General features: G+C 34.3%; 1 pseudogene across 1 annotated transcript; it reads left to right on the plus strand.

The window, feature by feature from the left end:
• The first annotated feature begins 451 nt into the window (after window positions 1–451).
• Window positions 452–22,364, plus strand: LOC148621298 (sacsin-like; annotated as a pseudogene). Its single transcript, XR_015920884.1, has 16 exons — window positions 452–503; window positions 1,446–1,570; window positions 2,265–2,372; window positions 3,033–3,180; window positions 5,101–5,151; window positions 5,706–6,625; window positions 6,966–7,756; window positions 8,834–9,922; window positions 9,987–10,167; window positions 10,566–11,484; window positions 11,666–11,905; window positions 12,167–13,044; window positions 13,411–13,686; window positions 13,939–14,452; window positions 16,263–18,170; window positions 18,743–22,364. The product of XR_015920884.1 is annotated as a sacsin-like (transcript).
• Window positions 22,365–24,286: the final 1,922 nt, after the last annotated feature.

Raw genomic sequence — 24,286 nt, forward strand, 5'->3', positions numbered from 1 at the left:
ATAGTGCTGTGAAAAAAGTTCGCATCTCATTTAAAAAATTTAAACAGTTTCTGAAAGGAAAAACATTTCTGTACATTTTATAGGTGCATTTTGGTTCTTGTGATGTGAGGCCCAATCTCCATAATGATTTATAAATATATCCCTATCATGTGAAAACACTGGGATTTCCCATGCTATTTATAGACACTTCACTTCCGGTGACCAGTACTGCACTGCAAGTCTGCTAACCCCACATGCCATTCTGAGGATTGTGAGCTGACATATGTAGACTTATGCTGATATATAGTCCTCTGCAGGTTAAAGTTAAGGTAAAGTCCAGAGAAGCCATTGAATATTGTGAAATTAGCATAGAAGCTACGGGAAGTGGAATTAGTGGTTTCTAGCCTAAAAACAGTGACAGATAAAAAGACAGGTTCAGCGTGATGAAAGAACAGCTTCTGCAACGTTATCCATGGTTATTAGTTGTTCTGAATTTGTGCAGGAAGGTGTTATAGGATATGGAGGTAAGGGCAAAAATAAGAATAAAACTGATCATTAAATTCTGGTTAAGAAATAAATCACGGAAAGTCCATTTCATCTTGTTTTGTCAAGGGCTGGTCATTTATGTCGCATTTTGTTACCACGAACGATAGCGAGGAATTTAACAACATATAAATGGCTAGCCCATGGTATAACAATGATAAAAGGAAGTTTCCGTGATTCATTACGATTTTAATAGGACTCGTTTCTTCATATTTTTGAAAAGGCGCAGCCTATGAGTTGCTAGAAATGCTGGTCATGTGTTTGTCACTTTTTCACCATTGTTGCTGTCTGTAGAGTTTCGAAACACGCAATATTAGACTTTACAGTGCAAAGTGTATTTTCGAAACTGATTTGTTTTCTGACATGGGATGTTTAAGAGTGCAAATTCAGACAAATTCTTATTCATTTCTTATTATTTGCCGAGAATCTTGATATCTATCTTATAATACGATCTTCATATTTAAAAAAAATATGCGTGGTAATTACTTTAAAAAAAATCTTGTAAGAGGAGACAAGATTCTGACGTTCTGCAATTGACATGTTCAGAAAGCAAAATATTTGTCGTCTTGCTTGATAAATACTTTTAAATGCAGATATTGACATATGTGTCTTAATGATTTTATTGATATCTATTTTAAAATGCTGGCATTGAAATATCTTTCATAAATCTGACATTGATATTTGTTTTATACTGCTGGCATTGACATTTGTTTTAAAATGCTGGCATATATAATATCAATTCGATATATAGTAATTATCAATCAAATATTAAAAACAAACTAATTTCTTAATATTTCATCTCAAGGGAAAGCTTGCATAAGCTTGGATTTTCCACAGATTACATTTTTCGCAGTCGTCGTGCTTCAAATGTAACTTAAAGACAACAATTGTCGTGGGAACTAAACTTACCTTTGCTCTTTTAGAAACTGCGATACAAAGAGAAGACTCATCAGAAGATGAAATTAGTTATGAAATGGACAGACCAACCCTCCTGAGACAGCTACAGGTGATTCTATCGGAACATCCTGACGACGCCCAGATTCTCAGGGTATGTTTCACATGTACTTTCATAAAAAAAAATTTTGAAGCAGGGAGTACACGTATTTTAAGAATAGTATGTGTGGTTTTTTTTTTCTATTGTAACATATAGGATAGATTATAAAACTTAAATTGTTTTCAGACATTTCTACATTAACAAATATTTATATAAAAATGTAAATCATATAACATAAAGTAATCAAAAGATTATGAAATAAGAATTTTTTAGTACCAAAATAAAGTCGCAATACAAAAAAAGAAAGCTACTGACTATCTAAAAACGTTTATTTACCTATAAGACCTAGAATAGGTTTATCTTCTCTGAAACTCACATGAATTACTACGAAAGTTATTAAACATTACACCAAATATGGTTTTGACCTGCGTTGTAGTAGGAAGTAAGATTTAAATAGTCAGTTAATTGGTTTTGCTAAAGGATTAATTCTTTAGCCTAATCGCTTTGTCTCTGGTTTGTCCCCGACCGTTCTAGGTTTCCAATGTCGGTGGCAGAGTAATTTTTTTGTCAGTCAAATAATGCTCTCCCGTTACACAACAAAAAGAGTCCGTTACTGCATACATATGAAATGTTTATTGGAGTTTTTTTGTACTACTTCGTCTTCTCATTTTTTATTGAGGGGAGACACCTGAATACATTTCTTCCTTCCAATTATAATTCGTGGTTTCATTTAACGTTATCTTTACAGGAATTAGTTCAAAATGCTGAAAATGCAGGAGCTAATTGTATCAAGATAATGTATGATGACACAGAAAATCAACCAAAAAGTACTTCCTCTCTCTGTCAGTATTGTCTGGTATGCACATTTTTATTGTCTATTCTTGGAAAACAGTTATAACTAATATACTTAGTTTCATTTGAACTTACAATTTTGTTAAACTGCGCGTCTATAATTTTTATCAGTAATGGATATTCTTCTAGGGAGGTTATGTACATCATGTTTCATTTGTTATTTATTTTGTTTATAGGGTTTGCATGTCTCGTCACGTAACTCAATTGTTTCACGAGAATAGACCCAAATGCATTGAAATTTTCAAGTTACAGAGCATTGAGTACAATATTAAAAGCAAAACACTCTATCTTTTACAAGTAACTATAAAAATTACACGTATTTATTTCTACATAGTAAAAGTTAGAAAAAAGCATAAACTAAAGATTTTGTTACTTCAGAATTAAACAATAAAATACATATCGATATTTGGAATTCAATACTATAAAATATTTATTTGAAATCAATCATATTTTCATAATGATACTGTTAAACTGTATTTACATTAAGTTGGTGATTTTAAAAGATCAAATAGCTTATACATTTTGCTGTAAACTTTTAAACACCTATTCTGTTTTAAACTTCCGAAACACAATGTCGTATATATGTTCATAATAAATACTTATCCATGACAACTTGATTTCTCTTGCTTTAACGTGACTGTGTGGTTTAAAATAACTTTAATAGAGTTCAGGTATAGCTGTTTTTAATGACGAAATGTTTACTGAAAAAGACTGGAAGGGGATTATCAAAATCTATGACAGTATCAAGCAGGACGAGCCTCTCAAAGTCGGACGATTTGGTCTTGGATTTAAATCAGTGTTTCATATGACAGGTACGTAGATTTGTGTGTATGATCCAAAGGATGTTTGGAACAAGGCATCCGAAAATTAGTGTACAACTACATGATTTTTTCGTGAAAATATTATGTTTATTTAGATGAAATCATCAGTATGCGGTAATATTTCATCGATATCTGATATTCTCAGTATCATGGATGTCTTTTTCTGCAAACAACCGGCATCCTGTCGAGAAACCATTGTGCGCCTATTCTATTGATCTTTTGTAGATTCCTAGAGACATTTCAAAATAGATGATAAATCGCATTTTTAAACATTCCTTTTCGATTCACAGATGTTTAGCACTGTGAGCTAGCACCGCCTGTCCGTGTTGTATAGTAAAAAAGAGAATTTGCTCGATTGATCAAACGCTTTTATCCAGAAGTCTTGAACTGTAAGAAACAGAACATTTGATTAGAATCTATCTATGTTATTTTGAATTTCTTGGTGTAATTATAATCTCATAATTTCATGAATATTGGTCGACTTTCTTCACCTCATCAACCCAATAGAGTTTGAAATAAAAGACAAGACAGACACGAAGGAATTATGTTTTCCTTGATTTGTATAAGACTTTGAAAACTATGAACACTTGAACTTCCCAATTGTCAGTAAAACTTTCATCTGATTGACCGATATGAAGTGTCCGATATAATAAACGACCTCATCGTTGTCTTAACTTCTTGACTTGTCTATAAAAGTCTAACTCATATCCTAGTAGTTCTATAAACAACATACATGGTGCACTATACAGTTACATTAAGGCGCACTGTTTTGCACACCAAGTTACCCCCGTCAAGTTTTGTAAAATTTAAAAGTTAAAATGGTGGATATATTGTTTGAATGTAGATAAGCATTTATACATAGACAGATGTAATATATGTTATGGTAAACAGGTGTAATTTAAATGAAGAATGGTAACCGGAACATTTCAGTCCCCTGCCGTATTAGGTTCTCTCCTCAGTATCAGCATGGCTGATTTTCAAAATACCTTTTTTCGCAAGAACTTTTGGAACTAAAATTGTGGGAGAATGAATCGAAAAGGGTCTTATTATTTTTACCACTTTTCATGCTTTCATCCTGTGGTAGTGACTCAGTGCCTGATATTTTATAAAACATAGTATTCGGCTGTTAGTTTTAGAAAGGCACCCCTGCTGTGTACTAAAACTCAGTATTTTTTTCAGTATGTTACAATGGATACTGGATTTTATAACAATAATCACTAAATTACTTATAAATGACTTGAACCTCCATACACCAAGCATTCAAAAATATGCATTTTTTTTTATGACAAAACACTAGAAATTTCTGTGCAGCGCACTGCCTCAAAACAATTTTATTTCAACAAATTGAGACCAAATTTTCAGAAATGACTTAACTGTATTGTACTACCTTAGATGGATTTCTATTAATTCGGTCACTTACGATTTAGCGTCAAATAATCCGTCAGGAACTGAAAATTTGTTGTAGCAACTCCGTCACACTATAAAACAAGAACAATGATCGTAAACAGACCGATAGTATATGTCAAATGGTAATCATTTTGACAAACATCACTGACTTGTACATAACTGTTGCAGTTTTGCTGAAAATGTCAAAAAGTAACAATCACTAACAAGCTGCAATATTTGAAATATATTATCGTATTTTCTCTTGCTTGACACTGTGTCGGGGATGAGAACTTTTGGTTTCTACAAATGGTAAACTATTATAACCCTGTCCAGTTCTACTATTCTCTTATAGCACTTGCAATAAAGACTATTGTTTTGTCTGGATTATAATGATTATTTCTTAGTGTTTTTACCATTAACACGTAAAAATTCCAATCCATCACCAAATTGAATTAGTGTGGTTTGTAAGTTTAACTTAACTATATATCTTAAGTTAGTGCACATTTTTTTAATTCTTTTGTATAGATAGTCCAGTGATTGTAAGTGGAAAAAAACTCCTGGTTATTGATCCAATAAGATCCGAGAAAGGAAAATGAAGTCGGGGAGTACTCATTGAAAAAAGTGATGAAGCACCACGATCCAAAGTCAACACTAGCTTGTATAATGAACTGGTTCGGATTTAATGTCGAGGCCTTAGAAAACCAGTTTTTGTACAAGGGTACATTATTCTGGTTCCCTCTTCGACGGACTGAAAGTAGTCTGTCAACAACAATTTATACTCCTACGAAGGTAGAAATGTTGCTGCATTCATTTACAAAAGAAGCCACATACAATCTTCTATTTCTAAAACATTTGGAAGATAGAAATCTTTGACAAGGGAAGAAAACAAGAACCATACTACCAACTTAAAATGATTGGGGTAGATGCAGCAAGCTTTAAAGTGGAAAGGACACAATTCAAAGACAAACTTGCCGGTTTAGAAAAGGAGTTGCCAACGGAAATCATCAAGTCAAAGTCTGAAGTGGTGATTAAAACTAATGAAGCTGAAGAAAACTTCCATGTTGTCATTTTTATTTGGTACAAAGACAATCCCAGAAGAGATGAGAGACTTACTTTATGACAAACACTTACGCTACAGCCCCTATACAGGTATTGCATACTGTACAAAGTCGAGCCTCGACAGAAAACCGCCTGGACACATATTTTGTTTTTCACCGACCAAAGTATGACTGGTCTTCCCTATCATGTAGATGTTTTTTTTGCCCTTGAGCACAACAGACGTCATTTAAAAGAGGCGGCTTCAAACTGCGAAACTAAGGACAGTGATAAGTGCCTGCTGTGGAATGACAAAATGATTTCCGATTTGTTACCGGAGACATTCAGGATACTTATACATCAGCTGAAGGCAAAAAGTGAGACTGGTAAAAACACAACAGAGCTAGTCAATGATGTATATAATTCAGTTCCCAACCCAGATATGTTCACTCATACTGGACACCTATGTTGGAACAACTGTACAACATTTTTTCAGATGATGGATTTTTCTTTTCCAGTCAAGAAAATGGAAAATGGATCAAACTGTCAGAAGCACTAGTTGCATATTTTGATGACAGAGTTAACACAAATATTCAATTAACCGTAAAGAAACTTCTCCTGGACTCCGGTACTGACTTAGTTGAGCTGCCTGATCACATGACACTAGTTCTGAAATGCATGAAACGTAAGCCCAATAAGATAAAACCAGAATTTATTGCCAATCACATGAGGGAAACAGATTGTTGGAAAGATTATACCTACAATCAGAAACTACAGAAACTACAAGTTTTGGAGTTTGTGCTTAATATTGGTGACTTAAAATTTCTCAACAATATCCAGATTTTCCCTTTGAAAAGTAGAACATTTATTGAGTTCCGATACAGGACGAGGGACAAGATATTTGTTACCGAAGACAAGGTGTCCAATCTTTTCGTTGGTTTGGAAGATAGATCCGTGTCCAGGAATGATGTGTCAGAAGCTATATGGGAAAAGCTTGGAAACATAGCTGACGAAGGTAAGAAACGCAAGGATACTTTAGTGCTACTATGATTCAGCAATTTATTCGTTTAATCAGAGTTTCCTTTTGGTAAAAGAAATGTTGCATCGCAATTTTAAAGCCTTCATAAAAATTGCATAAATATAAATATGTGATCTTTAGTCTCACCAATCAATCCTGCTTGTTTCGTATGTTGAAGAATTAATTCTTTAACAGAGTCTGGTATATTATATAATAACCACTTTGAATTACACGTTTGTAGAAATGAAACAAATTCAATAAAAGCTGGTACAATAGGTGTCATAGAAATCTGTAGAAAAATGGTGTTTAGGTTTGTTTTCTTAAGATATGATTGCAGAAAACTTCACAAAACAATCAAATCATATGTTTGTATCAAACAACTCGAACAAATTTGACATAGAATGGATAAAACACATGTGGAAGGTGATAGCTTTTACAGATTTTCCAGTTCTTACCGATTTTAAAGCCTTGCCAATCATCCCACTGATTAAACATGATAGTGGCAAAGTTCGAGAATTTCTAACATTAAAAGGGCTATACATACAACCTTTGGACAATAAGGAAAGTCATGTCATTGGCAGCGTTCTTCGAATAATGGGAGTATTGCAAGTTCCTGAGCATGGCACTATAACATTTCCACATGGTGATGTCTTTGGAAAGTATATATTGCATCCAACTGATGAAAATGTCATGAAAATTCTGAACGAAAGCTTGTCAAACTCATCAACAGCTGATACAGCGGACTCAATCAACGAGTCTCTAAATAGGGAAGAAAAAATCATGCTTGCTTCCTATTTGGAGGATCATGTAACGATCATTCCAAAGGAAACACATAGATTACTCAGGAAATTTAAAATGTTCAGTTTTCATGACAATGTTTTAAAGTCAGATTTGGTGTCTCTAGAAGAGAACAGCGAAGTACTTGACGACTTTGAATTGCAGTTTCCTCAAGGTCTTGCATATCCTAGAAAACTGATACAATGTGAACATCTAAAACTGGCCAAACTTCTCGATGCTAATGTAGTGAGTGAGAAGAAAATCATTACTGATGCTTTGACATTGATGGTTGATAAAAACCAAATGTATACAATTGAAGATATAATAGCATTAATGAAATATCTTCAAAGAGTAATCAAGGGAACCAAGGTTATAGCGGTAATCAAAAGAATGTAATCCAGGGACAAAGACCAGACATGGACAACAAACACACAACAAAGAAAACAAAGTAACTAAAATCATACATACAAAGTAAAAAAGTAAATGAGCAACTCGGACTCCACTAAAAACTGGGAGCATAGACCAGGTGCACTGGTAGGATAAACGTCCTCTGCTTTTCTAGAAACACCCGCCGAGTTGCTCATAAAAAGTCAAGTCCGGGGTAGACAAACGAGGAAAGGAAAACTATGACCCGTTGAATAAATCAGTTTTCATGGTGTTAATAAGTACACCATAACGATCCACGAGTTCATGATAACGACCATAAAACTTCTGTAGTGATGACTTCAATCTTGTAGCAACATAACCCTGTTCCAGAAGCCTATTTTGTTAGAGTTCTAGCGCGATACGAAACGTCTGCGTAGTTTTGGCAAGCTCAAAGCATAACGTATGAGTTGCGATATGAACACTCCATACTTCAAAACCCGGACAAAATTGTTATTCTGAACGGTGTTCTAGACCAAGTTAAACAGTTGAAATTTGTTCGTGCCTTGGACAAAACCTATCATGTCCCCATGGATCTTTTTAATCCAGCAAACAATGTTTTAAAAACATTATTTTATGACCAAGAAGCATTTCCTGATGAAAAGTTTTTGGAGGAAAATGGATTGGAACTCGAATTGCTCGAAAAATTGGGATTAAAGGGATTTGACAATACTACCTCACCGGACTTCATAAGCGTTGCGAATAGAATTCACCAGTTACAGTCCAATGGTAGTGAAGATGATACAAGTATCCAACAAAAAGCAGAAGTAATGAGTGAATGCCTGAGACAGCGATTGAATGTTCTTTCTGAAACAATGCTGGAAGAGATTAAACATCTTTCTTGGATAACACCTCTTAGGGTTCCCCCTGAAGGATATCCCAGTGAACTTCCTAGGTGGAATGAAGATCTGTTTTGTTGCCCTGCTGATGTAAAAAGTATGAAATTCAAGTACATAATAGGATCAAGTGTGCCACTTGTTGACAATAATCAATTTCCTGAATTAGCTGTTAAGTATTATAGAACGAATATCAGAAGAAGACTTTGCTGTTTTACAAAAAATGCAATGTATCCCATCTGGAAATACTGGTTTTAAATACCCAAACATGGTAGTTATGAAGATAGATAGAAAAATAGTAAACTACAACTTGGAACCATTTTTGTTTGAAATGGCAACTGAGGCAGATCTTTTCAGCGGAACATGCTTGGAGCTGGGAATGTGGGAGGAAATAGATTTCGATGTTCTTAAATTAATTCTGGAACGTATTGACTCGAATTACAAAAGAGAAAAGGACAAAGCATGGTGCATTGGTGGATGCGAGGCTCATACTGACATGTCCTTAGTAACAAGCGCGTTAAGGACAATAGTTGACATGAAGATCGAGAAGTCACGTTTAGTGAACCTTTTAGTACCCATTGTGAGTGATAAAGAAGTTTTGTCATTTGAACCTGTTGAAAAATGCACGTACTCTTCAGGAAAAAGTTTTCTTTCTGTCAGTAATTCACAGGATGAAGATGAAAAAAATGGAAGTGACAAGATAATTTACAATCATCCAGATATCAGTGAACTGGCACCTAAACTTGGAGTGGCGTCTGTCACTAAACGTTTCATGGTTGGTCAAAACACAGCTCCGATGGCGTGGGGTCAGGAAGAAAAGCTAACCACAAGAATCGCAGGATTACTTGACAGCTATATTGATGGACTGGCTGTGTTGAAAGAGCTAATTCAGAACAGTTACGATGCATGTGCGACAAAGGTGAACGTCCTGTATGATGAACGAAATAATTTGGACATGCGCGACGAATTGTTTGATCCAGATATGTCAAGGTCAAGCTCTCTGGATTTACAATGATGCTATGTTTGAGGAAAAAGATTTTGAGAATATAATCAAGCTTGGCGGTAAAACAAAAATAGTGGACACAGAGAAGATTGGAAAGTTCGGCCTTGGATTCTGTTCAGTGTACAATATTACTGATGTACCAAGTTTTGTCAGTGGGAAGTCGAAGTCTATGGTTATATTTGATCCGCATTTATGTCACCTAGGTGAAGCTGCTATAGGCTCTAATCCTGATCTCCGAATTCCATTGACAACAGGGTACAAGAAAAACTTTCCAAACCAATTCACTCCTTTCAACAATGTGTTTGGCTGTAATCTTGAGTCTTCAAACAAAAAATGAATGCGATTCGATATTATTCCGTTTGCCACTTCGTACCCAGAAGCAAGCGGAAAGGGGAGAAATAAAAAATATGCCTTACACTAAAAGAGAGGTTATTGAATTATTGCAGAAGTTCTTAGAAGGTGCAGGGAATGTGCTTTTGTTTACTCAAAACGTAACAGAGGTTTGTATCTACCACTTGACCAACACAGCACAAATCCAGACTCAGATATGAAACCTGTTTTCAGAGTTTCGAAGAATGACGTGACAAAGTCGGGGACCGTTTACAATGTGTTACAGGATGTTACCTCGCTCATGAAAAATGACGATATTTCATACACTAGACTACCTTCACACTTCATCGATATAGACATACAAGTCTTTGAATACGCAACTCAGCTGTTCCCCAGCTTCGGTCCAAAATGTCAAGAACTAAATGTGTCATGGATGATTTCTTGGTCAACAAGAAGACGTTCCTTTGCATTGGCTAAGGAACTCTCTGAACAAGGAGCAATTCCCGTGGAGAGTGTCGCCGTACCTGTTTCAAGAAAGGGGGAAGAAGTCACATGCTTCCATTAAATGAACAATCTACCTGAAATTGGATTTTACAAAAGTAGTTATATTTTCTGCTTCTTATCTTTGCCAGAGAAAACAAATCTTCCTGTTCATATCAATGGTTGTTTTAATGTAGAACAAGACCGGAAGAGAATTGTGTGCCATAACGAAGATGACAAAGATACAATCAATACTCAATGGAATGATAATATGCTTGAGGATGTAATACCAAGTGCTTATTTGGATCTATTGGTTTCAGTCATGGATAGACACACCAACGCTGTACTGGAGGACGATTATTGGACGTTATGGCCCAAACTTACGGATGGACCAAGGCAACGTACGGACTCATTAATCGAGTCCTTTTATAGAAGAATCTTGACAGAACCTTATCCACCAGCTTTCTATCGAAAGCAAGAATGGAAATTAGCCAAGGTGTGTTCTATTAAACATTGTATTTTCCTGGAACCATCATTTCGTTGTTCAAAGTTGAATGGCGATTATGCAATTGAATGTTTATTTAAATTCTTTGCTGATGATGGCGGTGGTAAAATGGTTATGGACATGCAAATGGAGGTGTATGAAACATTTAAGAAGACCTGCGGAGATAAAATCAAGAATGTTGACAATTGTATGATTACAAAAACAAAATTCTTTGAAGTTTTCTTTTTTTCATTTTTGAAAGACTCATATTGGGAGCAAAAAGACATGCTGGAAAATAGAAATGCCTTGATAAAAGAAGCTTTAGATGACCCTGATCTCCATCATTTCGTCAAAATGTGGGCGTGCATTCCCGTGAAACAATTAAATGGTGTCGAAAATATTTTAAAAATGACAAGTGATTTAGTACACGAAAAAGGATTAGTAAATGCACTTTTTGATAAAAGTGATAATCGTTTTCCTATTGATGACTTTCAGGAATATTCAAAGCAGTTCCTACATTTAGGTATGATGGATACCAAGATACGATCTGAGATACTTGACTGTTGAAAGAGCACAATCAGTGTCAAGATTGACATTTGAGCAAGCCGTTTTAAGGTCAAATGCAATCCTGAACTACATTAGTCAGAATGATACATCCCATTCTGATGTAAAAGAAAAATTGTGGATCATTCCTTTCTTTCCAGTGAGGACAAAACCAGACAACTGGACTCTAAGATGGCAAGCCGACATGCTACCCAGAGAAACATTGTTACCACCAGTGGATATGTATAGTCCAGTTGATAGAAATAAAGTTGGGTCGGTCGGGTACATTGCAATGGACATGAAAGATTCCATACATTTCACCATTTTAAATAAAGCAATTCGGTTTTTACAGTTCAAATGTGTAAATTTGATTGACGCAGTAGCTCAACATGAAATGATTGGTAAAGAATCTTTGATTTTTTCAAAGGATCTGAAGATCATATTAAAGATCTGTATTCAGAATTGAATAAATTATTTGCGATATCACCAGAAAATAGAGACATTGAAGAGCGCCCAATTGCATTGAGAGATCAATATGTCATTTGTTTATCATCAAAAATTGTAAAACCAAATCAGGTTTCTGAAAATATTGTTGGAGATTGCTCACCTTACTTGTACAAAATAGTTCTTACGGAAAACGAAACTTTGTGGGAACGAATGAAAATTAATAAGAGGTTTGACAGCAGTAAATTTCTTCAAAACCTCAAAGATGGAGGAAAAAGGCGTTGAAGGCATGGTAAACATACTGAAAAAATTGTGTTCAGCTATTGAATATGACAGCTCTATATCGGCAGTAGAAAGGAAAAGATTGTTTATACCTGACGAACAATGCTTTTTACATCCAATAACGGAAATATGCTTTGATGATATGTACGAAGTTCAGCTACGGGGATGTAAATATGTAAAAATAGTTCACCCGTCTATCAATCAGACCGTTATTAAAACACTGGGAATAATGTCAAAACGGAAATTTCATCTTTCTAAATTTTCATGTGGAATCCCTTTTGGAAAAAAGGAGAAGCTAGTTACTCGGCTTAAAGGAATAATTTCTGCCTATCTTCGCGATCATTTGATACTGAATGAACTACTACAGAATGCTGATGATGCAGGAGCTAGCGATATCCATTTCATTCTCGACCGTCGACAACACAGAACTAAACATATTTTTTGACGATAGTTGGAAACCACTACAAGGACCGGCACTATGTGTTTTTAATGACACATGTTTTTCAGAGAATGATTTAGTAGGAATCCAAAATCTCAGGGAAGGCAGTAAAAGTGACGACCCTACAAAAACTGGAAAATTTAGCGTTGGTTTTAATTCTGTCTATCACTTAACGGACGTTCCGTCATTTCTATCAAAAGGACCTCAGACCCCAAATGGTGGAACGTTCTGTGTTTTCGATCCTCATTGCAAATATGTTCCAAATGCAGAGCAGGATTATCCCGGTATACAAATACAAGACCTTGATATCTTCGAAGAAAGCTTCATAGATGTATACAATACAGCACAAGGAGTTGTGTTACAAAGAAGGGACTTGCTTTAGACTTCCGTTAAGAACGAAAGAAATGGCTCAATCGTCAAAAATAAAAAATAATATAACTACCGTTGAAGATGTTATGGAAATGTTAAACATGTTAAATACAGTGAGGGCAAATATGAAAATGAGTCTGCGTTTCCTGGCTAATGTAAAGAAAATTAGTGTATCGGAAATTGATTCTTGGACAGGAAAAGTAGTAAATACGACGACTGATAACCTGGTTATTAGTCAAGAAAATGAAATCAACAGAATGAACTTCATGTTAAATATGAAAGAAACAGTAAGATCTTTAAATGAAATGGAAATGTCATTGAGGGATGTCACTTATACTGAAGTACAATATTCTGTCGTTATTGGCAAAGATAATTGGCTGGTTGTCCAAGGATTTGGATTTGCGAACCGCAGAAAATACCTGATACGCTTGACGCCGAATTTTCTTCTAAGTCTATAAGATTGTTACCAAGAAGTGGAATAGCGTTCCGAAGCAACCAAACTGACCAGGGAAGAGCCTTCTGTTTTTTGCCATTACCGATGCAAAGTGGATTACCAGTGCATGTCAATGGTCACTTTGCAGCTGACCAAAATCGAAGTTCAATATTCGGAGGTATTCACAAGGACCATATTCGCTTTGCATGGAACAAGTGTTTAATGGAACAATAAGTAGCCAGCGCATACGCTGTTCGTTGCTTTATCAGAAAACGTTATTGCAAAATCGGCGTAGCAGATATATGCTCAACACATTCTTCCAGAAATTTCCTAATTTTAGTGAGGCAAATGGGTATTGGTGGCAAATTCTTGTATATAATATTTATCGTAGAATCATCGTCAGCGAAATCGCCATTTTCCCAATATGTTCTTCTTACATCCAAGATGACTTCTCTGATCTGACGTTAACTGAAGATATTTGAAAACTATTTTGACACAAACTTACTGCCTGTAAAATGGGTGTCTATGAAGACAAAAGGAGGATTTGAAGCCCTGTTTGACGACCTCAGAAGTTACTTCGATAGAAATATTACAAGTCGAAGTTCAGTGCCCTCTGACATTTATCGTGGTAATTCTTTTTACCATCAAACTGTGTCTAAACAGTACAAAAAGGACCAAGAAGTTCGAGGCATTTTAATTGATTTTGGAATTAAGCTGATATGCAGTCCGAAGGTGTTTGAAAGTATCAAACAAGCTTGTTTGCAGATATGTCATGATAGAAATCACAGCTCAGAATTAGAAACGACCGCTCCCGGTTGTATTTGCCCCATACTAGTAAGCCCAGATCTGACAATCAAGTTTCTGAAATCGTGGCGTTTCACTACAAAGGACAAATGCAAAATAGAAAATCTGCCAACAAATTTGACTAACACAGTATTGAATCATGTTGACAGAGTTTTAGCCATTCTTCGGTTTTGTTTAAAAAGAGAAAAAAACAAAAATTAGAATTCTGCAACATATACCTCTTCTTTTGACAAACGATTGAGTTTTGCATGAATTTCAGAGAGAAAATATGATTATTTTGTCAGAGTTTTCTGAACTGTTTCCATCATCAGGGAAGATGTTTGTTCATACAGAGAAAGTGCAATCATTAATGAAGTTTGAAACGTTCTTCAGACGATTAGATATTCAAATTGTTGATGACCCTTTGCACATGTATTTTGATGCGCTGCACTATAAAAAAAAGAGGGCCGTTAGAAATAATGAAAAGAGGATTTGGGGATTCGGCATGGCTTAGGCAGTTTTGGATGTGTTTAAATACGTTTCAAAACATCGACATTTTGAAAGACTGGTGTCTTTTACCCTGTTCATTTTGGGATGGAGACAAGAAAACAGTTGCTTTAAGTCATGCCCAGATAATATGCGATGTAGACAGTTTTAAAGAAAAGGAAACCAATTTGACCATTTCCTTCCGAACATTGCGGGATGTGTTTGATGATCTAAATTTGCCACGTCTCAGTCGAATAACCAGTACGTCAAAGCACATTCGTGAACTTGTTGCTACTTTCAAATATCCGAACAAAATTGTGAATTGTTTATATCTAAACAAAGAGAACGTATTGTGGTCCAAACTTCAAAACACTGATTGCAATGAAATACTAAAATACTTAAATGATGTAGTTACAAACTTTGACTCTGAGGAGAAAGAACGATTAGATAAGCTGCCTTTGTTTACAACGCTTACTGGTAGAATTGTTTCGTTTGATGACGAGGACAAACGTCTTATTGTCAAATGTGGAAAACTTCCAACGATGGATGGACTGAACGAAATAAGCAAAAATACAAACACTTTGCTTATTAAGAACAACACGTTCCTTGAAAATTTATACCATGTCTTTGGAAGTTCTGAGTGTTATTCAACAAAGAAACACCCACTATTACTATTGTACACATCTTTTATTTTACCTAATTTCAGAATGCAACCGAAGAGAGCTCAGTTATGTCATCTCGAATTCATACATGAAGAATTACTTATAAAGAAGACATACAGCCAGTTATAAAACCATTGCAATTCATCCCAGTAGACAATTCATATGATCTTAAAGTAGCCAGTGATTTTTTTCAGTCCATTTCATCCTCTATTTGCGACATTTTGTCTCAAAATCGAGTTGCCACCACAGCCATTCGTTTCACAGGAGTGAAAGGAATTTATGGAACTGGCTGGAATGAAAACAATTGCAACAAAAGATATGTTTTTGCGTTTTTTAAATGAACTGCAACAACAAGGGATCACTAAAGATTCTGAAACACGTGCGATGAAAATTATTGAACATTTATTTAAAGATCCAAAGCTCGAGAAAAAGGCTTTTTTTCTAAATGAAATAAGCAATATTTGCTTTATCCCTCCTTACAGCGTTGCAGCTGAATACAGATCAGTTTATGAACAATATGCTGCTAGACAATTAATATCCTTCGGAAACGCTATCTCGTGTCGATATCAATATGTTGTATGGACCGCTGAAAAACTATTAACGCCTTACGCCACGAAATGTACTAAAAGAGTTTTGGAACTTTTGCACGTACAAACGAAACCAAACATTGTAAGTGTAATTTCTCATATTCACCGCATTTGCAAATCTTTACAAAAACAGGTACGAAAAAACAAATGCAGCATTGACGTCACCGATATAATGGAAAACTTTTACGAATGCCTCAAAACCTTTAAAGTTCCTGCAAATGAGCTAAAAATAAGATTGTCTGGAACACCATTAATTAATATCATTGAAAAAAATGTTTGGTGGCAGCAAATAATGTGGTCCTTAATATGAGGAAGAATGAAGAAATTGTTCCATATATGCTGAAAGCTCCTGATTATTTTGGTCAGTATTTTCATCTCTTTCAACAATTAGGAGCTGCTGATGAAATTTACGTAGAGGGCTATTGTAGGGTACTTGAATCCATCAAAAATGAATCCAAGGATAAGGCTATACTTCCTTGTGATGAATTGAAAACCGTGGAAAAGTCTCTTATTGGTGTTTTATTTTGCCTACAATCTGATGGGCATTGTATCAATAGACTTAACAGTGGCAAATGTACTCTTTATATATTGAATGAGAAGAAGGTGTTGAAGCCATCAAGTAGTTTAGTAGTTGCTGATAAAGTCAAACTAAAATTCCGATTGATGTCTCAAAACAAAATTGACTTCATCTTTAATTTATCTGCAATAAGAGGTCTACACAAAAACATTGATCCAGAGGAACTGCTTATGACCTTACCGTTACGCATGCGCCCGACATTACTTTCTGATATTGTCACCGAAAAGCTTGCAAATGATCCTTCTAATTTTGCAAGCAGCACTTTCGCAGACGAGTTAGAAGTTTTTTTAACCAGTAAAAGGTTTAAGTATGTTGTAGAAAGACTTGTCAAAACCTACCAAAAGCAGAATTTTGTAAACGTTACAAAGGCAGAATTTGATGAAATGAACAAAACGCTACATACTTTAAAAGTTCGTTCCATAATTGAACTTAAAACAGTACTGATGTATGACAAATCTCCGCTAGATGGAAGTATCTGGGAGCAACAAATTTTCTATGATAAACAAACTCACACTTTATATCTAAAGGCTGAGGTCCCTTTTCAGAAACAATCAAACATCATTGCTGTTTTGCTAGTTGATATGTGCAAAAGAAAGATGCAGAAAGGTCTTCTTTTAGGAGTTTAACCCTATTTTAGGTGTGATTTAAAAGAATTAGAAACCATTTCAAATGATTTAGACTTGAAAAAGGCCAGCTTCAAGTTGGATGATTTGTCATGGTTCCCTCCGCCAGGTAGTCCTCTCGAGATAGATATGGTTGAATACTTGGTAAATGATTTTACGACCTTTGAAAGTGGTGATATGGCTGTATTTGAACAGCATGACAGTAGTGGTGATGATGATGACGCTGTTCTGGTTTACATTTTTGTGAAGATAATAAAATGCATTTCTGGTGAGAATGAAGGATTTCCTGAAGGATACCTTGTGAATGCAGGGTATGGAGTGGAAAAGCGAGTGAGGTCATACAGGCTCTATAAACTTCGAAGACAAACTGCAGCTTCTCCAACCGAGATTGAATTGTTCATGGGTGGCAACGCATCAGATACTAAAGCCAGGCGAAGCGAAATTTTTCAAATGGTAGAAGAAGCACTTGTGGATGCGTTGAAGCTTGGCATGGAGGAATTCAAAAGAGTTTTTTGGAGGTTGATTAGACGCTGGCATCCAGTTAAAAATAAACATTCGGAGTTTTGTGTAGAAGTTTTTAAGCATCTAATGGAGTTTGCAAAGAAGCTTCAGACCAAACAGATTAATGTATCGAAGATAGATCCTTATAGAGAACATGGAAGGTGGGACGAATATAAAAGAAATGAAACTTCTTTTGGGGGGTACACTCCTACATATGAACAGCCAAGTAGCAACGGATTAAATGTGAATGATTTTGTTGACAACGTAAGAAGAGATTGGATTGGACGCCAGAGAAGTGCAAACTTTGGAAGTTCATACAGCAGATTCACTTATACTCACCAGGAGTATACTCCTAATCCACAACCTCATATGGCAAGAGTTTGGATTCAGCAAGCAAAACATGATGTTGACACGGCTCGCACAACTTTGCCTGTGGTGAAAGATACCTCATGTAGTTGGATTTGTGTCCAATGCCAACAGGTTTGTACATTTCATTTATGCTCTTGTCAAAGAAATAGACAATGCTGGTTATAAACCTAACCATTTTTATACAGGTATTATTTTTCTTGTTGTTAGTGTTAAAATGTACTGACGAAAGTTGAAGTAACATCTTAAACTGTTTTCATACGTTGTATGTAATGAGTATTATAGTATTAATTTTAATTTCTTTCTGCCAAGAGAGCTTTATAACGCTTGTCAACATAGTGGTGAGCCTAGAATTCGAGAAAAATATTGTTTAATAACTTTATGATACATCTTTACCATGATTTTTGCTTCACTGATTCGATTATAAATATTCATCAATTTATCCTTACATGGCTGAAAAAACGACCATTAACAAAAATTATCTCTTGGAGATCTGTAATTTGAGCTTCTGTTCCTTATGGTTTTTTTTTGGTTTTTTTGTTTTTTTTGTTTTTTTTTTTTTTTTTGTTTTTTGTTTTTTGTTGTTTTTTTGTTTTTTGTTTTTTTGTTGTTTTTTTTTTGTTTGTTTGTTTGTTTTATATTGTCTTCTTTTGATAAAATATTCTCGTGATTGTTTTCTCTTTCAGGCCGTTGAAAAGGCTTTGAAAGCTGTTCAAATAGAACGAGATTTTTAAAAAATTCAAAACGATCATACACTTTTACAACCTATTATCAATGAAATTGTTGGGAATGAAGAAATTAAACAAAAGGTAGAGGAACTCAACAGTTTTGTCGGGAATTATTCTAGAATGCGATATCCAGTGTTTGTTGAATTTCCGGCAATACCAGCTACAATTTACTCCAGAGAAAATGCAAACAAAGCAACAGAATTGGCGTCGACAATTGTTGACTTGATCGATAACAAATATTTCCAGTAGTTGTTACAAATGTAACATAAGAAAACTATTTGATACTCATATAAAGTACAATTTTGGTTTAGCTTGACCAATAGCCAATTGTTCTGCTAAGTAAGTGTGAATATCATTTATTTATTTCAATACTCCCTGATGTTAATTTAATTCGTTATTTATTGATTTATAGATTAACTAGTTTCAATCTTGAACAATTGTTACGCCTTCGTGTCACATACTTTGTTTCAAACAGTCAGAATTGACTTAGCTCTCTTACAATTTATGAAGTTAAAAGAAGACCGAAAATTATTTTGGTCTACCTTGGTGTATATTTAAATGATTAAGTATGCGTAACTATGAGAAAACTATTATTAGGACTGCTGTAGTTTTTTTTTTTTTTTACTTTATTTTGTTTTACGTTTTTTGTTGTTTTTCATAATTTTCAAATTTACTTGCATTGGTCGATTGTCCATATGGGATGTTTTGATTATAAATTATTAGTTTTAAATTGATTTTAATTCAGCATATATGATAATAATATCGTTGACACAATAATTATTGCACTTCTTCAACTATTTTCTATTTACTATTATACTTACACTTAAGATATTGTACATATGGAAACCAGGCGGTTCCTATGATATGGATGGGTGGCACATGGTAAATTTTATTCTACTAAATACAATTTGTACATCAGATGGATGTCAAATAGTATAAAGATGTTATTTTCAAATTGACAGTAGATGGCTCAGAAAATTATTCAAAGAATAATCAAGGGAACCAAGGTTATAGCGGTAATCAAACGAATGTAATCCAGGGACAAAGACCAGACATGGAAAACAATGGTACATTACAAAGAACAAAGTAACTAAAATCATACATACAAAGTAACAAAAGCAGCAACTCGGACCACTAAAAACTGGGAGCATGGACCAGGTGAACCGGTAGGGTTAGCGTCCTCTGCTTTTCTAGAAACACCCGCCGAGTTGCTCATAAAAGTCAAGTCCGGGGTCGACAAACGAGGAAAGGAAAACTATGACACGTTCCCTAACAATGCAACAAAATTGTGCGCTAAAGTGAAGGGTTGTCTCCCTTTTTTCCATTAATTGCAATGCTTTCTATGTAATTTATTTCTCATTAATCGTTGCAGATATATTATTAAAACTGTGTGGTTAATGTTTTGTAACTTTATTGTTGTGTTTTGTGTTATTCTATTTAGTTTTGGCTTTGTTTGTTGCATTCACAATGATTTACGTTTTGTCACTTGGATATGATGTTAATAATGTGCTTACAAATGTAAATTATAATTTATTATCATTTTCGTGTGGTTTTTATGTGTGTGTTATAGCGAAAGAAGCTGTCAGTGTATATACATATAAATCTTGTTTCGTTTCCAACTGTTTCTATGTGTGACCAACACATACATTTAATATGTGTGTGTTTTATGCCTAAGGACAGTCACATTGGTGGCATTTTACGTGTAGTAAATGTAAAATTACTGACTGCAGTTTTCGTTTTAACTTGACATTTTTCTTGGCTATTATAAAATTACAAAAATTATTAAAATTAATAGCCTTCATGATCATGAACATAAGTGCATTGATTCATTTAGAACATGACATTTCAGAAGTAATCTTGACTTGCCTGTCGCTTTAATGGACCAAAACGGGATACGTATTGGTATTATTCAATCACATCGTATACTTTTTTACCATAAAAATTAATAAAGCTAGCAAATAATATTTTGTGTCAACCATCCCACTGTTGGTAATATAAGTAATTATTAAATGCTTGAAATTAATGTATAGCATATAGAAATATGAAAGTGTGGTTATCAAAGTAAAAGTATTGTATATAATTGTGCACAGAAAGAAAAGAATTTAATATGTTACAAAGTGCAATTACACCTTGACTTTGCAATTACAATTACATTTTTCCATTGAAATCTTAAACATGAATTTGTTTTGTTTGTTTTTCTGAATTTATTTTCCTGTTGACAAGTTGACATACTATCGTTAGGTAATTAAATATTACTTGTGAGTGATATGATTTGTAATGCGCTTGTATAAGGCTTTTTTTTTTTATTTTGGGTGTTGGTATGTATTTGTAGTTAAACGATAATCTGCTGTTTAAGTACCTTTTTTTTCACCAGTGTGATTTAGATAGGAATGGTTCAAATTGTTGTGCCTGACCTTCTTATCTATATAGCATATAAATAATCAAACAGTGCCAGGTTATATGTCTGACCTTCTTCGGCTTTCAATTTATTTACATAATATTATGTATATATTGGGACAATTCCAGTGGCATAAAAATATGTTAACATGCATGAAACTCCTATTGTGCAGTGCCATGTTATATGTCTGAACTTCTTCTTAATGTAATATCTAGATATCCGGTTTCAATTTTTTACCAAATAGTATGTGAATATTGGGACAGGTACAAGGTAGTAAAAAAAGTAGGTTCATATACTTCAGATTTTTTCCGTTATGTAGTGGACCAGAACAAAGAAAACTCGTTCAATTTCGCATATCCTTGAAAGATTTATTAACCATCACAGGCTGCAAGTTTAAGAACTTAAGTAGAAAAGGGAGGGGATTCATGCATGTCAAAAACCCACCATAATTACTTTTAATTCTAATTCAAAAACAGTTACAGATAACTTGTCTTGGTATGTCGACCGGTTTTGAGATAGAAAATGCAGAAAGGAGAAATTAATCTTGAAATGTATGCTGTAATTGTAGCGTTGTGCATATCAAAGTAGTTCAATCTATCAGATTCATCATACCACTAGAAATAAAGAACAATAACCTTTTAAGTAGTTTGCTGCATAGATAGATCTAGAAAACGAGTAATAGTAAAAAAATTCAACCAGTTCAAAAATCATTTTAAAATCGGTGCGAACAAATTTGGGGATAGAATCCTTCCGCCTAGAGCATATTTTTTCTTCTGTTTAACGAGAAAAGTTTAGTAGTTCCGATTGATGCTTTGTCATTTTTGTATTTCTACTTGCATCGTTGTTTTTATATGATCTCACATAGGTGTTTACCTTCGAAAATTCTAAAGCGGGAGATCTCCCACTTATTTTTTTTTATCTCATAGCGGGAGATTTGGCGAGATTTTTCACCAATGTTTTTACAAGAACTGAAGTATATGATATTAAACTGAAAATTCAAATAAGACTGGAGTAATTTCCGCAAATGGGACTAAATCTCCTGCTTTGACACAGGTTCGAATTTTCCTGAAATATCGGGATTTACTCTCCGAAAGAATGAGAATAATCGTGTTGATGGCAGTTGTTGCATTTACCTTTATCTTGTACATAATGGAAGACGATTTCGAATATATATATATATATATATATATATATATATATATATATATATATATATATATATATATATATATATATATATATATATATATTGTATTTAATCATTTATTGAGTGTCAGTTAGAAGAAAAAACAGTGAAGACGATATTAAGATCTAGTAAAGTTTGAATTAATAATACAAATTTGTATAACAAAATTTGTATAACATACAAGAAATAGTTATCGTTATACAAGAAGAAATTTATGTTTGGTAAAATGATGGGGATTTTTTTTTTGTCTAGCACCCTAAGTTGTATATGATTCTTGATATCCTAAAAATCTAATGCATGCTTTGTAACATACATATTTTTTTAAATACAATCATACAGATACACTGGTTTAGTAAAAATATGTCTAATTTTAATGACGGACCAAAACGTTTTATTGTTGGAACAATTTACACTGCATGAAGAAATTTGTCAAACTGAACACAGTTAACCAAGCATCTGCTAAAAATATAGTTTATTAAGGTTTTAGTGCAGACAGGTTTTGTTAGCTTGTGTTAGAATTTAAGAATAAGATCCCATTTTTGTGTTAATGCGCATGCTTCTATAAAAGTTATTTTACTATGCCTTAATAAAGTTGATTAATTATTGTTTTCTGGTTATTTACTGTTTTACATTTTTGGAATTGATTCATTAGTAAAGACTTCAACTCTGCAACTTCACCTTCCATAGGCCTGCCTAATGCAACTTCACCTTTCATAGACCTGCCTAATGCAACTACACCTTTCATAGACATGCCTAATGCAACTACACCTTTCATAGAACTGCCTAATGCAACTACACCTTTCATAGAACTGCTTAATGCAACTACACCTTTCATAGAACTGCCTAATGCAACTACACCTTTCATTGAACTGCCTAATGCAACTTCATCTTTCATAGAACTGCCTAATGCAACTTCACCTTTCATAGAACTGCCTAATGCAACTACACCTTTCATTGAACTAACTAATGCAACAACACCTTTCATAGAACTGCCTAATGCAACTACATCTTTCATAGAACTGACTAGTGCAGATCGAAAGAGCTACTTGTCTGGTCTGTTCTTACTCGTTTGAGAGTAATCGATGGAACCAAAACTCAAGCAGAAACCAAATGAGTATATTCCAAGGAAAAGGTATAGACAGCGGAAATAGGACAAATACAACAAAGAATATAGACAGAGGAAATAGGACAGATACAACAAAATATATAGACAGAGGAAATAGGACAAAATATATATAAAAGTCAAAATAACACGTACAAAAAAAAACAAAAAGTGAACGAGCAACCTCGCCTACACCAAATACTAAATAATGGCCCTGGTGCACATGTACTGTTAGCAACCTCCGCTTTCCTAGAAATACCCGCTGAGTTGCTGATAAAATGTAACGTCCGAGTAGGAAGATAAATATTCACAAATAATGATATAACCATATCCAAGGTAGCGAATACCAGTTATCGTACTATAACACTAAGGTGAGCAAGACATTAATCATCTATGAAACAGTCATAAAAAACTGTGAAATTGAGATTTTCCTCGATCTTTCCTCAAATGAAATTTCGACCAATCAGATCACTTGAAATTGAACATTGACAAAAACTAAGGATTTGATTCTCATTTTTTTTAATGAAACCCAGGCCAGTTATGTTACACTGACATCATTTGAACAAATGGATGCCATTAAAGATTTCTTGAGTAATATTTTAGCACGGCTAATGTGTAATCTGAAGCTGTCAAATCTTCTTGCTCTTCTTATTGGTATTATATCTACGTTTGTTATATTACCAGCTACAAATTACAATCAGAAGAAACCTTTTGGTCTATATAGATGGTATTTTTATATTTGAGTATACGTACTAGTCCTATCATTGGTGAAAAATGAAAGATCTTTATTAGAAACACATATATTCAAAAGATGTT

Source organism: Perna viridis, chromosome 3 (genome assembly GCF_037379345.1).
Source record: "Perna viridis isolate PV_CMFRI_1.1 ecotype Kerala chromosome 3, ASM3737934v1, whole genome shotgun sequence".
NCBI classification, from domain to species: domain Eukaryota; kingdom Metazoa; phylum Mollusca; class Bivalvia; order Mytilida; family Mytilidae; genus Perna; species Perna viridis.